At 54.1% G+C, this 4,649-nt stretch overlaps 1 pseudogene; it reads right to left on the bottom strand.

Moving 5' to 3' along the window:
• Positions 1 to 577: 577 nt before the first annotated feature.
• On the bottom strand, positions 578 to 3,927 carry LOC111536020 (annotated as a pseudogene).
• Positions 3,928 to 4,649: the final 722 nt, after the last annotated feature.

Raw genomic sequence — 4,649 nt, 5'->3', positions numbered from 1 at the left:
ACCCATTCCCTTGATGTCTACGATATCACCTTTCTTATAGATTCACATATACGTGGCCAAAGGAACTACTCCATGTTTTCTAAAAGGCCTAGAGAACATATATCGGGTGCCTCTCCTCTTTCCCTTTGTGTTCGTCATTTTGGCGAATTACTGGAAGATGGCGGTTCCGGCCGAAAGGTACTCATTTACATTTCTAAATGAATACTTACTCCACTGTTGTTACTATGTCCCAATTCACAAAATAGAATGCATTTCCCAATCTGAATAAAAAAGAAGACTCTTACTCCTAAACTATGTAAACAGCACTGTGTGTGACTACTATCCTTCATAAATTTGAATGCTGAAGTTCATTCAACCATCCATTAAAAGGAATATTTGAATAATTCCAAAAGGAAACAAAGATAAATCTCAAAGTCACCCAATAGAACAGAAATCCACTACTAAGAATGCTGACTGCTCTCTTCAAAGAGTGAAGAATGGGCCTCATGTTACATAAGGCAGGGGAAACTACTGGACGGAGCCCTGGAAGATGCACTGGCCCAGCCCCCCTCCCACTGACCCTGGTTGCAACTCATGTTCAGACTCCCTCTCCCTCCTCTCTCAAAGCTGCTTCACTCAGGGATGGGTAGGAAATGCGAACTCTTGCATTGACCCTAACCACGTGCTCCAGGACTTTCAAGTAGCTGGTTTCAGCAAGCACCCTTGGACCCCAGAGTATCTCATAGCATACGGGATCACTGCCGGGCACCTGCCGGTACTCCAGGTAGTTTTCCTTCACCAAACCTTGGATGAGCAGCTTCCTGGGCTTCCCACAGACACTGTGCTCCCTCCCAACATGCGCCTTCATCACACTCAGCTCCTCCCAGATTTTCTCCTCAGGGACACATTTGCCCTCCATTGCGATCATGCCCAGGACGATTATCAGGAGGCCCGTCTTGGGTATGATCTGATTATTATCAACCACCAGGCCATCATAGGAGTCCCAGGCAGGTGACAAGGGTGTAGGTGTTGCTGGTGGGTTCCACTTCCTTCACGTCAATACCAAAGACCAGCTGCAAGGACTCCGAGGCTTTGCTGAAGATCACAGGAAAGTAGTGCTTGTAATTTTTTATGACACTCTCCAGCATTTCTGCCTTTGTGACTGGCTCCTTGACTCAATACTTGAGAAGCAGAAAATGAATCAAGTCAGTCACCTTCTTACTGAGTGCTGCTCAGAACACGGACTCCAGGTCAGGAAAGGTACTTGGCCTCTCCTCTTCTTGGTTGCTGGAGCCCTTAATGGATTACCTCCATAGAGTGAAATCAATGGCAGTGGGGAAGGCAGAGGCTGAGGACTCTGGAGAGGACCTGGTGACCCAGCAGCAGGCACCTCCCCAGGGTGCCTGAGACCAGAGGAGAGGAGGAGAACGCAGCCTCCTGCTCTTCAGTAGCGGCAGCCTGCGCACTCACCAGGCCCAGGGCCTCTTCTTGGACCTCAAGGCCTTCCTCAGGCTTGCAGTGCTGACTCTTCTGTTCAAGAGACATGATGACTCTGGTCAGGGCAGGAGTGTGGGCAGGAGCTGGGCAATGGATACCCACTGGCCTGGAGAGAGAGGGAGCATGTGAGAGCCTCAGCTGAGAACTGAACCTTGGAGACTCTAACAAAGGTTTACTTACAGATCTTCTCCTTTGGTGCTTCTCTAGGGCCTCCTGGGGACCCTCTGGGACCTCCTGGAGATCCTCTGGAGCCTCCTGTGATCCTGGTCAGCCCTTCCCCTGAGAACCTGAAGGAAAAAGTGAGAGGACATCTCAGGGTACAGAAGCAAGCAGAGGCTGATTCTGCAGGACTGACGGTAGACAGGGTGAGGCCCATGGGTTTTGGGGCGGTGGGAGCCATTAGGGTGCATTCAGGGCAAACATTCATTGCTGGCACTAGACATCTGCATCTCCTCTGCTCTGTGACCAGAGGGCCCTGCCTCAGACCAAGGCCTCAGTATCTGTTTCCCGAAGCTTCTGGAAGAGGAATGCATGGGCCCTCAGGGTGCAGACTGCAAGCACAGCCTCAGGACCCCAGTGCTAACAGGAGGGCAAGCTGGAATCTGTGAGGTCTCCACCCTCTTGTGGTGGATGGTCCCCTCTGTGCTCATGCAGGGCCCTTACCCTTCTCCTGGCAAGGCCTGGATCCAACCCTTTTGCTGGCCTGAGAAACTCAGATTAAGAGCTCACATCCCTGATAGGGAACAGGACATAAGGAGACTTACATCTGGCCACACCGTGCCCAGGTCCTCCTGGGAAGGACAGCAAGAGATGCTGAAATCCATTGGAATCCATGTGTCCTGGGTGAGGAACCTGCTTGGTACTCACCTTGTCTCCTGGCAGGGCCTAAGACACTCCCTCTACTGACCTGAGTGCAGACCCCTCAGACCAAGATCTCCCCCCCGCTGACACCAATGAACCCAGGGTAAGTGGGGTGGGGGACACCTCAGCAGACAGCCCTGCCCATGATCTCTGGAGTGATAGCAGGGGCAGGGCAGATTTCTGTGAGGTCCTCATCTGTGTTCTGGCCCAAGGGTGCCCTCAATCCTCCCTCATGTTCCTCACCAGAACTACTGACAGATCCTGGGACCACTCTTTCTATTGGCCAGATGGTGGCCCCTGTGTTGACCTGAGTCACCCTCTGAGAACAAGTTCCTCACCTCCCTGAGATCTGAAAACAGGAATGAGATGGAGTCACATCCTGTCACCCCCACATGGGGTGTTCAGGTATGACCCCTTTGGTTCTGGGGTAAGTGTTCCTATGGCCTCCTGTGGGTTACTCTTCATCCTGATGGGGCCTGCCATTCTTCAACCTGAAACTCCCTGAGATGAGCAGATAGCTCCCCTTTACTGCAAGACCCCATCTCTCTGAGGGCTCCTCAACTTCTTTCCTGTGGCACAAATGAGGTTAGCACATAGGGCCGTCCCTGATCTGGTGCCCTCTGAGCAAAAATCAGGAGATAGTCAGACTCTGTGGGGTCCCTTCTTTCTGAGCCGAGGTATCCCCAATCTTCATGAATGGGGCACACATTGGGGCCTGCGGATCCTGGGACTACTCCCTCTGTTGACCTGAATCACCATTGCTCTGACCACAGCCCTCTCCTCTCTGTCACCCAGAAGGTGCAGCAAGCATGGGCTACAGGTGGCCACTGTGTACTGGATCTCCCAGGGCCAAGGTCCCCATTGATCTGGACTCCAAGGTACGCTGAGTCCTCCCTCTCCTTCCTCTCCTTGACCCTGGCAGGGTTGGGCCCCACCCTCTGTTGACCTGAGTCTCCATCTCTCCGATTCCCAAGGACGAAAGAGGAGGTGCCTCAGTCTCAGACGGGGGGGAGTGGACCCCCTATCCTGAGGACCTGCATCCTCTGAGGCCTTCCTCTACTCCCAGCAGGGCTTGGGCCCTCTTGAGGAGCAGAGACTCCTCTAAGGTCCTGCTCATGATACTAAGCCCCTTCCCTCCTTCAGTCCTGGATGTGGATGTCAGGATCGGCCTGCCTGTCTGTCATTCCTGGGGCTTCTGTGGGTTGACTGCAGAGAAAGAAACAGATGCTGCAAAGATGGGGTTGGGTGTAGGGATGGGGATGGGAATGTAAGTAGGGTGGGTATGGGATTAGGGATGGGTATAGGGGTTGGGGTGGGGGCCTTCAATTCTCTCTCAGGATCCTGATTTTGATGCCTGACAGAGCCGGGACCCTGCCCTCTCCTGACCGGCCCTGCCCTGGTCACACCAAAGTCTGACTCCAGAGTCCCCTGTGGCTTAAGTGGCAGTGGGGAGGGCGGACGGTCTAGCCTGAGAAGTCTGCCCCGGGTGGTCCAGGGCTGGCAGCAGAGGCAGTGCTGGATTATTTGGGGTCCTCTCTCTGGGTGAGGGCCTCCTCGTTCCTTCCTCATGGTCTCACCTTGCCTCCTCACAGAGCCCGGACCCATTCCCTTCTGCTGATCTCAATCGGATCCTCAGAACCATGCCCTTGATTTTGATTCTCTCTGACCCACAATGTACAAGTCAGCAGCATCACATCCGGCCATCCAGGGCTTCCCTGGGTTGAAATCAGGGGCAGAACCGGATTCTGCCAGGAGCGGGTGGGAGATGTGGGATAGAGTTGCCAGTAGGGATGGGTGTGGGAATAGGGGTGTAGGTGGGGGATGGAGGTAGGGATGGGAATGGAGTTTGGGGTGGGGGTACCCTCAGCTCTCCCTTAGGTTCCTGACGTTGTTTCCTGGCAGAGCCTGGGAGCTGTCCTCTCCTACCCAGTCCTGCCCTGGTCATACCAAGCTCTGTCTCCAGAGTCCCTTGCGGCTTAAGTGGTGGGGGACTGGGGGTTGCCCAGCCTAAGGAGTCCTGCCCTGGATGGTCCAGAGATAGCAGCAGGAGAGGTGGCACTGGATTATTTGGGATCGCTATCAGGAGTGAGATACTCCTCAGTCCTCCCTCAGCATCTCACCTTGCCTCCTCACAGATCCCAGGCCTGCTGCCCTTGGCTGATCTCCAACTGCCCCAAGAGTGAGGCCCTTGCTTCTCTCTTGACCTCAAATGCACAAGACAGTGGCATCACATCTGGTCACCCAGGGATTCCCTGGGTTGAAAGCAGGAGCAGAACCGAATTCTGCCAGGGTGTGGGGGGTGGGAAGCTGAG

Source organism: Piliocolobus tephrosceles, chromosome 12, assembly GCF_002776525.5.
Source record: "Piliocolobus tephrosceles isolate RC106 chromosome 12, ASM277652v3, whole genome shotgun sequence".
Classification (NCBI taxonomy): Eukaryota; Metazoa; Chordata; class Mammalia; order Primates; family Cercopithecidae; genus Piliocolobus; species Piliocolobus tephrosceles.
The sequence above is the reverse complement of the archived record's forward strand: the minus strand, read 5'-3'. Positions and strand labels throughout refer to the sequence as shown.